Here is a 13,907-nt window from a genome sequence, read left to right on the forward strand (position 1 = left end):
ATCCATAAAACAAAAGAAAAAATGCATTGTGATGGGTAGGGCACTGTTAAGACAAAATATGATCAATTATTCCACTGTTGTGTTGCAGCCATTCCACTTATGGGAGATAGCCTAGGTACTCAATAGGTGGCCACTGCTAGCCTATTTGTGGCCCCCGAACTATTATTTCTTAACTAGGTTGTAGTTGAGTCGGCACAAGTATACCAGGACTTATCTCCATGCCAACAATACACAGACATCCTCTACAAAAGGCCCCAATGTAATTTCACCCATCCATTTTCTACACTGCTTATCCTCAATAGGAAAGTTAAGTTCGTCTATATAATTAGGTGCCTTAGGCCCACCATACACCAAACGACGTGACTGAACACAACTGCAGTGAACCATCTCCCCCAAAAATTATAGTTGGCTACTCGCATCACGCAAAGCCATTGAGCACCGCACATCTACCGGTACGCTGCAAAGGGGAAAAACTGTGCTCCTGTATGGGGATTTGATGCTAATCCACATACAATAGATAGTTGAAACCAGAAGTTTACATACTGCACACTACACACTGCGTTTCAAATTATGCAAATTGTATTTTTGTCATTTTCATAAATGTTCGATACAAGTGACAGTCAGCATAATTTAAGTCATCAACCGTTAGAGTAAAATTTGAATATTTTTAAACAAAACTTCAAATGATAGCAGTAGCTTTTTCTGAAATAATTTTACAGTGGCCTGGAAGTGCAAAACAATATAATAAATTGTGAAACACTTTTACATTTCAGGAAACAAATTAACAAAAGCTAAAACACTTTTACAAAAGACGAAACAAATTACAAAAGACGAAACATCTGGAAAGGGAACCTCCCATTTCACGTGCATTCTTAGAAATCCCACGGCCTTTCTCGGCAAGACCCGCCCCGCTTCAAAATGATTGGCTCCTGCATCGCAGGAAGGGTAGGCTGCGCAGATGTAACGAGATGTCCATCCCAAATAGCGAATGTATATATGGACGCCCTGAACAATGAGCCTGTATAGGTGTTTGATGCTGTATATCCAATATATTGTTGTACTTGGTCACATTTCTTAAACCATAAAAAGATTGATTAAGGGTTAAGAAAGAAGCAGGTTGTCAAAGAGAGGGAAAGTGTGGATATTTGCAAGGAACCTGCCGGCTCCATTCATTTTTGAACATACCGAGCGAGGGATCTACCTTGCATACATTCTGGCCACAAGCTATGCTTTTTCATTGACGGGCACATTATACATTACGAATATAGTTTAGCATTGAGGTTAAACAACATTTGTATGCGTTGCGTACTATTTATATGGCTTGAGCCGAGGCAACGTGGCGGCACGGCTCGCAAACCCGGAAATGTACAGTATTTTCACCATAGGGGAAAGCTTCTGTGCATTTTGGTTGAATGTAAACTGGGATAATTCTTATTATAATTTTGAATTGCGTCAAAACCAGTGGCCGACCGATCGGCTGCTCAAGGAAACTGTTGCCAAACCACGCACACTGCGCCATAGTTGTCGGCTTTGGCGTTCGTGTGCGCCAGCCTTAACCACCATCATGCTAACCTTAACTCATTCTAAACCGCCTTAACACCAACCCTACTCCTAAACCTAACCATCATAAACTTCTGAGTAAGTTATTTATTTTTATTTTTTTTAAATTATATTTGGGATGGACATCTCGTTACATCTGCGTAGGCTACCCTTCCCACGACGCAGGAGCCAATCATGTTGAAGCGGGGCGGGTCTTGTCGAGAAAGGCTCTGGGATTTCTAAGAATGTCTGTGAAATGGGACGTTCCCTTTCCGGGTGTTTCGTCTTTTGTAATTTGTTTTGGCTTTTGTTAATTTGTTTACAGAAATGTAAGAGAGTTTTGGCTTTTGTTCATTTTTAAATTGCACTGTTTAGAATTATTAAACACAACAGTGTTTTCAAGAAATGAAAAGTCATTTGTTGAATATGCTGCTTTAGGAGGTCATATTTACTGAAATCAAAGCCTATTTCAAACAAAAACCTCTTACTTATTACCCTTATTTGATAGCATCTTCACAGTTCTTTCATCCACTGGACTCCTGAGTTTCTGCTTTAATTTCTTTACAGATAATGTCCGAATAGCCCCTTAGAGCTGCTGTTTGGACTTTAACTGCCTCCCACCCTCACAGATCTTTTGCTTGGGTATGCTCCAAATGTTCTCAATAAAGTTGATGTCAGGGAGGAGGGAGGGCCACAGACTAGCTTCTCTCTTTTGATCCCCATAGCAGCCAATGATGCAGAAGTTTTCCTTGCACATTACATCCAAACAGCAGCTCGGCAAGGCTATCCTGACACGCTGTAAAGAAATTCAAGCACAAACTCTAAAAAAAAACTCAAGTTCACTGGATCTAAGAATTGTGAAGGTGCTATGAAATACGTGGTCCTATGTTTAAACGTAGCTTGACCTTTTAAAATGTTATTGATTGAAATAGCTTTTGATTTTAGTAAATGTGACCTCCTAATGCTGCAAATTCAACAAATGACTATTTTCAATTCTTTAAAACTAGTGATGGACCGAAATGAACATTCTTGACCTGAACCAAAAACAAACTGAAAATGAGGAAACAAAGAATGAAAACTGAGAGACATTATGACAATTATTAGTAAAATGTAATTTATGGCTATGACTGCACTTCCACAACAATTTGTCTAAATTTCCAAGTTTTAAAAATTATGTCAAGAACACTACCGTAGGACAGTTATTGGATTCTATTATGTAATATGATACAAATATTTACACATACTATTCAATTGTGCAATCAAACTCCTGTTAATTGCTCCTCGTCCTCCCTTGGTGATTCGCTGCCATTGAGGTGATGCTTAGTGACTTGCGCTGCGTTGACACCGGACGCGAATGTTCCTTCGTGGCTTCGCATCTTGTTTAGCAGTGTTACAAAGCCAGCTTTAGCTCAGAGGTAGGTGGGGCGGTGTAAAATAGCATGCATGACCATTCCCCTGTAGTACCCGAACAGCGGAAAGCAGACGGGAGGTTGGACGACTGTTCAGTTTGGAAGTGCCTATTTAAATGTTAATTTTTTTATACAATATAGTGTACACAACCACAGTGTTTATGATTATTTTTTGAATGCTTCCATCGTCACATCCTTTTTCGGCCGTTTTGCTGCGGTGACAAAAGTTTTTGGACGAAAACTTTTCCACATTTAGGGAACCGGCGGAGGAACCGTCGGCCCCGGAGGAATGGAGGGTGTCCCTATCCGGAGAAGGGACACATTTCGAGGTCGCCCGAAATGCGTCGAAGTGCCCCCTCACATGTGCCGCCGGGTGCGGGGATAGGTTGTTTGTGGCGATTTCCCGAAATGGGTTTTATTGCCCCGGAGTAGCCCTAAATGCAGCCTTAGTCGTTGGTCCCGCAGAGTACGGAAGGTACACGTCAGACTGGTGATGTGGTATCGGCACGGATACTCGATACTGGTATTGGTATCTTTTCATCCCTAATTAGTTGGCGTGGACAAACTTCCTTACATTATGCCGATAAGTCTGAGAGAGAATTTCTTTCTTTATAGGACCTTTCAGGCCAAGTCTGTACCATTGCCTTGGAAGTGTATGCCATTTAAAAGTTGTGTGACATGGTATATATGTCATTTACATTACACCCAAATTTTGCCTGTCCACACCAACTCGGCTAGTTCTGTCCAAACTAAGCCTTGTTGCATGAACTGATGAAGCCTGCGCTCGGATGAGAGGCGAAACATCTTCTAAGACAACCGCAACAGTCCAGTTGCGATCGGTTCGATGCCCTGAGTGCGAATTAATTTCCCGTCTCCAGTCCTGTGTGGCTGTCTAGGGTTATTGTGTATTACAGTATTTTCTCTTTCGACACTTCTTGATTTGCCTCTTATTTTGCTGTGGGAAGTTGGTTTCTGTCTCTCTTTTGGGTCGTTGTCGGCCGAAACATTTTGGTGGCCGAAAATTCAGTGTATCTCTACACCTGCCCACTAAATGGATCATTAAGCGATGCTTGCTATGCACCACCGAATCTCTCCATTAGCAATTATATTTTACTATCCATCCATTTTCTACACCGCCTTTCCTCACTAGGGTCGCGTGTATGCTGGAGCCCAGCCCAGCTAACTGTGGGCGAGAGGCGGGGTAAAGCCTGAACTGGTTGCAAGCCAATGGAAGGGTACATATAAACAAACAACTATTTTCCACTCACATTCACACCTACGAGCAATTTAGTCGTCAATTAACCTACCGTTCATGTTTTTGGGATGTGGGAGGAATCCGGAGTACCTGCAGAGAACCCACGCAGGCACGGGCAGAACATGCAAACTCCACACAGGTGAGGCATGTTCAATAGGAGTAGAAAGAAGTAAAAACCTTATTGAATCCTACCCCTAATTTTGAGTACAGATTTGACTTTTATAGTTATAATAAAATAGAGAGATAATCAGATACAATATACTCTTTAAGTATCCAAAAATAACAGGCCCAGCTAACGTAATCGACATTGCCAACTGCTTCATCATCCTGATAATTTTTTTTAATATATATATTTGAGCTTATACCTGATTGGTATAATCATATCTGTCACTCTTGTTTTAAACAATTTTTAAACAGGGTAAGGGAGTTCCATGTTTTCAGTTCATTATCATAGTCATTCCACAAGTTAACTCCTCTAACAGAGACACATCTCTGTTTTGTTTGTTCGTTTTGTGGATTTTTATTTTAATACACTTGTTCCCCTCAAATTATAACAATTATTGCAAGTTATTTCTCTTGCCTTGGCTAGCAATTGCATTTTTTTGTTGCGAATTTGGCTTTTGTTTTCTCTTCTCGCAATCCTTTAAAGGCCCTGTAAAGTCTTAAGTTAACATCAAAATAAATTTGACCCACCACAGAGAGGTTTGTTAGCAGCCTGCCAAATTTGAAAGAATACCAAAAAAAAATAAATCGCCAAGTATGGACTGTAAAACAAGGCTCCAAAATCATGAAAAATGGAGCCCTCCTTCAGGCTGTTGGATGCTGCGTGTCAGGTAAATGTGCTGAAAACACTCCACTCATTTTTCAGCAGTCGGACAAATAGCTTCGTACAGTATGTGCTCAAATGTCTGTAGTCGGCTACAGGCTAAATAACGTGTCTAATATACAGTTAACTTTGCCTGAAGTGTCTCACACAACACCTTATCGCCCCCCCCCCCCCAATTTAGCTTTGCTAAAGGACTATACAACCTGATATTTCTTGTAATGTGTCATTCTGTCAATAAAAGTGGCACTACCATCCATCCATCCATCCATTTTCTATACTGCTTATCCTCACTAGGGTCACAGTAGTGCTGGAGCATTATACATTACTCGTGCACTCTCTGTAGTAGTCTCGCCACGCTGCATATCTGTTGTTGACCGATACTGGCCACTCATGACAGAGTAGCATCTGCTCCATTTGCACACTGATTGAGGAGTATCTGCAACATTTGCACAATCGACATTGTCCCAGATTATCGCACTGCTCGTCACTTTAAACCGCATACACTCCTTGAAGTCTCGGCGCCCTTTGCACAATGGCCATTGTTTAAGTGCTAGAGGACTCTGCATCTTTTGTCAAAAACTAATAATAATTTAAAAAATGTACCGGCATTACCAGATAACTATTAACCCTATATTGCTCAGTGACTGTTTTTGTCAATGTCTTTCTGTCTCCAAAGTGTTCTCTGTCAATTGACTGTCTGTTGTTGTCGTACTAGAGCGGCTCCAACTACCGGAGACAAATTCCTTGTGTTTTTTGGGCCATACTTGACCAATAAAGATGATTCTGATTCTGAGCCTAACGCAGCTTTCTTTGGGCGAGAGGCAAGGTACACCATGAACTGGTCGCCAGCCAATCAAATGGTGCCAAGACATCCTATTGAATAAATTAAAACTGAAATAATAATAAAAAAAAAGCTGTCAGTATTTTGTCTCAAAACTATTCAAAGAAGGAACATATAATAAAAATAAAGAAACTAGGGGTGTTCATAGTTTTTCAGGTGGCATGTTTGTTTTGGTTGATGTTCCTGACAAAATCCAAATGTTTCTCACAATATACTGTATCCAAAATGTTCCTGAGAAGTGATGATGAGGGTTGGCATATCTGGAAACAAAACAGAAAAGACTTTAGTTAACAATTCTTTTTCTGATTGTAATTGCTTCTTTGGCTCTTTGCCTGTTTTGACTCTTCAGTTGTTTAGTTGCATCACCAGTTACTTGTGATTCAGTTAGTATGTCTATTTTTCTAATGTTTCATTGTTCTAGATATATAAGTGTTTACTTTTCTCATCTTGTTTACAGTTAGTGCTTTGTCTTCTTTTCTCACGCCCCTCTAGAAACTTTATTCCGTTCGACTGATCGACTCTGATTCTCAATAAATATCCATTATAATACTAAGAAACCTCAGCGGCAGCTTAAAAACTCCACTGTGACACAATAAAACAGTTTTGGCATAAAAGGGGTACAGATCCTCCATTCTGCTTGCCCTAACAGCCGAACGGGACAAAAAAAAAAAAGGAATCGCTTTTGATAGCAAAATAGTAAAAAGTACAGTATATACTAGGGATGTAACAATGTCTAAATCTCACAATTCGGTTTTATCACGGTATTACTCTAATTATACGATAATGATTTCAATATTGTGGGAAAGCTCACGGTATTGCAGGAAGGTTCATGATACAGGTGGGTGGAGAGGTGCACGGAGGAGAACCGAAAGATTGTTTCTTAATGCCAATAAGCACAATATCAATTCCAAGACGAGGCATACAACTGTCTGAATGAAGAGTTGGTATTCCAAATCTACCTGTTGATAATTCACAAATTCGTGGTACAAAAATTCTAAAGTTCTGTGACTTAAAATGTCATGCATAATAAAACAGCATTAATTATAATACATTTAAGTTTTGTTATTTGAATTGTCTCACGTATGAAGCTGTATAATATGTTTTTAGACGTCAATGGCGGTGAAAGTTTCAAGCCTAATTGACATTTTTCAACTGCAGCACAGCAATAATCACAACAAATTGACAAAGTCAAGTTAAAGATGTGAAACTAGCTACATTTAATTTTAACACGGCAATAAAAGTACGTGTGTGTGTGTGTGTATTTATATGTATGTATACATGTGTGTATGTATATATGTGTGTATGTATATGAATGTGTATATATGTATATATGTCTATCTATATATATAGCCGATCAATGACGTTATTGAACCTGGGGGTTATTTTCCACTCTGAGCACATTAAGAATTTTTGAAACAATGTTTATCACTTGAATATGTATATATGTCTCTCTCGGGCCAAGTATTTGAGATGCTAATGCATGCTTTTATCATGAATCAGATTGATGACTGTAATGCCCTGGTTTCTGGTCTTCCTAAAAAGAGCATTTCATGTTTACAATTACTACAGAATTGGGGCGCACGTGTCCTAACGAAGACAAAAAGGCGGGACCATCTTACACAAATTTTATAATCACTGCATTGGCTCCCTCTGTTTTTCAGGATCGATTTTAAGGTTATTTTACTGTTTTTAAAATGTATTAATGGTCTTGGGCCTTCCTGTCTCTCAGAACTCCTTTCACCGTATGAGCCCTCATAACCTATGCGATCCTCCGGCACTGGCCTTTTAATCATTCTAAAATTCAGGACACACACTAAAGGTGATTGTTTCAGTTGTATGCCCCCCCCCCCCTGTTTGTGGAACAGCCTGCTGGAGAATTTCAGAGCTGCAAAAAATGTTCTTGTTTTTTTTTTTTTTTAAAGAACAGGCTCAAGACGTACCTTTTTAATTTAGCTCTTTACTAAATATTAATTATTTTGATTTATCTTAGCTTTTATTTTTAATTTTTTTTCTCTGCGGAGAGAAAAGTCCGTATTACAACAAAGGCTTGCTCGCCTTGCATTTGCCATTTGTTTTGTTTTCTCTTTCACTTCTAAATTTGGGCTCGCATTTTGCCACCTTTGTATTCCTGCTGCTCAATTGAACAGCTTCCCTTCCGTGTCCACGCATCGGTGCTGTAAGTGCCTTGTCACATACGTCCCTGCCTGCTTCCGTCTTCGCGACCGCCTCCGTTAGTAAAACTGATTCGCAGTTTTGCTTTTCAATGTGTTTTTTGATGCGTAAAATGTAAATTTTGACCCGCAAACTGCAATGCAAGACCGCTTAATTCCAGCCTTGTGCTGTATAAATAGTTTGATTGATATGGATGGTATGATACGATAAGTTTCAATTACTGATGCACCGAAATGAAAATTCTTGACCATAACTGAAAAGCGAAACTAGGGAGCCCAAGCTGGCAGCCGAAACGACGAAAGAACTTGTCAGTCAAACTGAATTTGTAAGCACTTTTCATACAAAAAAATGTGCTTTTAATTAAAATATAAACCTGCAAGTTACAAATTATAAAACGATGCCAATCATTTGTAAAATTGCATCTATGGCTATGACTGCAGAGCTGCCAACCAATAGAAAATCACTTCCACAACAATTTGTTTGAATTTCCTTGTTTTTAAAATTATGTCTATAACATTACAATAGGACAGTTATGTAGTAGGATTATAATAATTCAGCATACTGTTCAGTTTCACAACATATTACTCTATAATAGCAATAGTTAATAAATTATAGCGGCAATATTTTATTTATTGCATTAATTTTGTAATGGTGGACACATTTGCAGCCAGATGGTATCTCGGGAATGCTCTTTGCTAATCTCTGCTATAATGCGCTTCCCACCAGACCTATGGGACAAGTGTACTGTACCACCAAATCACTTATTTAGTTTTGCGACTTCAGCTGATGATAGTTTAACAACTGGCTTTCCCTCTGTCTTCCGTCTCATACTCCCTCCATGATTAGGTTAATTGTCAAAATGTAGTTTATTCGCTGCCACAGAGACGATGAGTAGTGACTTACGCTGTGTTGACAACTGATGCGATGCACACGTTCTATCGCAGCTCGGTAACATATTTAACCGCGTTCACTTCTACGGCTCGGCATCGTATCTAGCCGCGTTAGCTGTAGCTGGGGCGGTGCAAATACATTGCATGCAACAAGGATTCCACCTTAGTAGCGGAAAGCAGCAAGATTGGGTGGGAATAGAGAAGCTGCTGTTTGGACTAGCTGCTGGCTAGCATAATGACAGGGTCCTACATTTCATTGTGACATGCAAATTTGAATTATTGACATAATGTTAATTTTTGTTGCTAATGTGTGCTTGTTACCACGAGTTGAACGTGTACCGAATTTAACCCTGACATTTATTTTTGATTTATAGTGCATGACTATGTCATTATCCAACCGTGACTGTAGGCTGTGTATAAATTGGGGACGTCCCATATCGTCGGCAAAGCCCAAACGGCATTTCTGCCAAGCTTATGGGGGCAAAGCCTCCGTTCATTTAATGATCATAAAGAAGCAACCTGTATCAGTAATAAGGTGACAAAATCAGGGCTTTACTGTTTTGCCTCTGATGCACCAATTGACCGGGAAGCAGCGCATAAGTGGCTTCTGACGCTGAGTAACCCGTGTTCATAAAAGGAGGTGTTTACCACCACTAACTACACTGCGTTCCAATTATTATACAAAAAATATTTCTCAAGTAGTCTATGCAAATGACATTCAGCATAATTTTCAAGTCGCCGACCCTTGGAGTATAATTCAAATACTGTTTAACATACCTCCCAACGATGAGAGTATTTTTTTTCAAAATCTTAACAATTTTAACTTTTGATGATACAGTAGAGCGCTGTAACGATACAGCAAGGTCACGATTCGATATGCAGGGTCCGACGTTAAGCCTTTTTGAGTGGTGGCCCGGTTAGAACCTGTACTGGCGCCGTATATTGATGATATAATCGGTTGGTTTAGTAATTATTTTGTGTTAAGCGTCTTTATACTTTATTTAAAGCCCTTTTAGGAAATTATGAGTACAATTGTATTCATAGTTGTGACTCTGTACTAACCTCATTAAAATCAAAGCATTGCAATTGCACATAGCATTGGTTAAAAAGAATAAATCAATTACACATTTAAAAAAATAATTACTTAGCACTGACATTCCAATAATGCTTTATCTTGTGTCTCGAAGTTGTGCACACTATGTATAATTAGGGGTGCTCCGATCAGGGCCGATTCCTGTATCGATAATCCATGAGTGAGGTCTGCCTGTCACTTCCGATACCGATCATATAGATTAGCTGTAAATTTTTCCATTTATTTATGATGAGTGCTATTGGCTATATGATCTGACATGTTTGTTTGGGTTTGCTTGGCAGCTCTTGTCCACCTGCGCAGTATGAAGGAGGATGGGGATGCTACACTTGGGCTGGGCAATGCTGAAAAAAATAAGAATCAATTATTTTGATTGATAGTGAAATCATGATTAATAAACATGATTATTTGTTTAGTTCAAAACTTTGTATTTATTCAACGACCAAAACTCAGCTTTAATTATAACTTGAAAGAACAACCAGAAAATAAATTGGTGACGAGTAAAATAATAATATATGTAATTAATAGAAATTGGAAAAACAAAATGTAAAGAAAAATAAATACATTCATTGCTAAAAACGTGTTTTTAGCCGTGACTGTTTTGTCGATTATAGTTGTCTAAAAAAATCCTCTAATAATTCTGGCATTTTGCAAATAGAAATAATTTTGGTCATCCTTATTGACCCAAAACTGGCAAAGTTTAGTCTGATTTCATGTCACAGTCAGGAAAAAGCACTGTAGGCATCGAAACTGAGAACTGAACTTTTTAATTTTGAACGATTCCGGGAGAACGGAATGTTAGTCCCGGTTCCAATTGGTTCTCCATTCTCAATGCCCAACCGTAGTAACGTTTCATTTTAGGCAGGTAAAATCACGTGGTGTCGCCCCCCCCCCCCCCCCCCACAGTGCAAGCAGACACGCTAGCCCGAGCATCCACAATCCATTCACAAATTGTGGCGTAACTCGCCCGGCGCTGCCTCCTAGTCTTAGTAAAGCTGTGTTCGCCATCTGTCATCCATCGCTCCCACGCCGCTCGCAACTTCACTTTGAACGCCCTGTTTACACCGATGTCCAGCGGTTGGAGTTCCTTCATCGAGCCTCCCGGAAAGATGGCAAGCTCCGAGTTATTGCACTAGTCGAATAGTGACTGTAGAGACGCTTCTCCCAGCTGTTCTTTGCCCATTAATCCATCGCTCGGGCCACCGCGCCTTGTTTCCGTGGAAACTCCGCTTCGTCGTCTTGACTTGGCAAAGCTTGTTTTCCTGCTTCCTCCACTTGTCAAAAGCATGGATTCGTTGATCTTGAATTCTCTCGCGGCTGCTCGATTCCCATGTTCCTCCGCGTAACTGATAGCTTGCAGTTTAGACTGTGCTTCGTAAGCGCGTCTCTTCGCAGGAGGCCATTTTCAGGGGTCCTTAGCCAAACCGATGCACATACCGGAACTATATACCTACTGGGGCCGTGCCTTTAGCGTCCTCTGTCACGCGCACGCTTCCCCCTTTAACGTCTGCATGCTGTCCTCAGTCACGTCCGCCTTCCCTCTATCTAAGCAGCGTGTCGGCAGGAAATGCTCCCAGTCAGTCAAGCGGAGCGCTCATCAAAGTCACGCAACAACATTTACAGATTTTGGAACACATAAGGCTCGCCGCATTATAAGGCGACCTCTGCCCATTTTGGAGAAAATTTCAGACTTTTAAGTGCGCCTTATGGTCGTGAAAATACGGTAATTAGAATTTTCAGCATTAGGCGGGTGTTGGATCTATCTCGCCCAACACCTATAAAAATAGACACAAAGGAATGAAGACGCTGGTTTCTTTTGTGGGAGATTGTTCAGGTACATTCTCCTATCTAAACAATCTCCCCCGTTGCTCCTGTACTTATTTAAAATGGGGAGGTATCTAAGTTACAAGACATAACATACTAAGGGGAGGGTTTCAAGGTGAAGGAAGATATGAGATTAACACCTGCCTATGTGTCCTTGGTCAAGGTGCCCTTTTCTGATGATTCCTGCTGAGTCGATTTCTTGAAGGCGAGACATCTTCCTCTCCCCCACGGTCAGCAAGCAACCATCAATACCAATGCAAGCCAGCAAATAAATGATAAACTTCCTACAATTTATTTAACAGCGGACCTCACATTTACTGAAATCAAAAGCCATTTCAGTCAAGGACCCCTTTTTTAATAGCATCTTCGCGAATCTTAAACCCAATGAAATTGCGAGTGTTTGGAGAGTTTCTGCTTAATTTTTTTTGCAGGATGTCAGACTCCTCTCACAGAGCTGCTCTTTAAATGCGAACTGCCTTAATAAATCAAATCACCATTTAAAAATGGCGTTCTTTGTTTACTTAGGTTCTCTTTGGTGGATTTGTATTTTTTGGATGATCTTAATCACTAAAGTGGGGAAAATGCAAAAAAATTAGAATTTGAAAACTTTTAACTTTTTGTGTTTTGTGGGTGTCACTCCCTTGAGTCTACTCTTCTTCAGGTACAGTTCATACTTTTTGTGATTTTATTATTAGGCCATATCGCCCTGTCCTATCATCTTGCATTTTTCTTCATATTTTTAGACAAAATTTTTTCTAGACTGAGTTAATTTGGTTGCTTAGTTTAGTTTGTGCAATGTTTTTGGGTTATCCATTGCTCTTGCTCTCTCTTAGTATATTGTGTTTAGGCCTTTCACGATAGCACATTCTTTTGGACGAATGTTCCCAAAAACTGTCACGACAAGCCATAAGAAGTTGTTTTTTATGCCACTGATATAATGATAGTAGAGCATAATAATTGAAGCACATCCTCTTTAAGAACAATTTACTTTTAATTCTAATTCAAAGAATAATGAACAGTAGCATTTTAATGTAGAACAATAAATAAAATATTTTGGATAAAAAAATAAAATAAAAATAAAACCGACTCAGGCTCTCTTCACAAAAAGTGCACTTCAGCAAACATTAAAATTTATTACAGAGGTATAAACAGTCATTAATGCCTTAACAGTTGGTTAAGAAAATGTGCCAAGTAGCATCATTAACGTCGCAACAAGTAGATCAAGGGAACCTGTTTTGATTCAAGATTTGTACTACTATTACAAATTCTGCAGCCTTTCTTTAAATGCAGCTTTGTCACCATGTTCAATGGCTACATCTCTTTATAATAGTAATGCTTCACGTTTGTATTTACATTGTTGGGCAAAGAGTTCCATGATTGCAAGCTGATGGGAAATGTCCCGCCATGCTTTTTTGTTCCCAGCTTGAAGTTTTAAGTTGTGTTGTCTTTGTTGGAACTTCATATCAATTCGACATACCAGCTTGATGATGTTGGCGGGATGCCCGCGTTCATCTGGCATGAATCCAAAATGTTCCCACATCGTCGCGGTGGTGTTAGGCTTTGGAACTAATTCCGTTAACTGTGCAGCTACTGGCTCGCTGTCAGAAAACTTAGCTTTGTCTATGCGAGCGCCCGTATTTCAAACGCACACACGCGGCCAATCAGACGGTGTGGGGGGGTCCCCGCTCTTCACTATCTCTCTGATTGGTTTAGAGACCACAATAATGAAACCCATCATGTGTCTGCTTTCAAGTCGAGGAAATTTTATTTATTTATTTTTTCTTTCTCAAATGACTGGGCACCTGTACGCAGCCTGTTTTTTGTTTTATTTTGTTTTGCTTCACCTTTCAGATATTAGGCTACATATGCGACCAAATAAGTCCCACTCTAGACTCCTCAGTCGTCAAAAAAAAAATAATAATAATAATTCATACGCCGGATTTTCAGCAACACGGCAGAATACTAAGCCATAGCTCTACTTCAGAAGATGTAGATTGAGCGTACTTTATGCGACCCTGCTAATTTTTGTGCGTCTCAGACGCAGGACGCGCATCAAACGAG

General features: G+C 39.8%; 1 protein-coding gene across 7 annotated transcripts in view; it reads left to right on the forward strand.

Annotated features, from left to right (window-relative positions):
• The window catches only part of trim33 (tripartite motif containing 33), a 58,737-nt gene that overhangs the window by 2,377 nt on the left and 42,453 nt on the right, over positions 1-13,907 (forward strand). The gene's annotated exons all lie outside the window — the stretch shown is intronic.

This window comes from Phyllopteryx taeniolatus, chromosome 1, assembly GCF_024500385.1.
Source record: "Phyllopteryx taeniolatus isolate TA_2022b chromosome 1, UOR_Ptae_1.2, whole genome shotgun sequence".
Classification (NCBI taxonomy): Eukaryota; Metazoa; Chordata; class Actinopteri; order Syngnathiformes; family Syngnathidae; genus Phyllopteryx; species Phyllopteryx taeniolatus.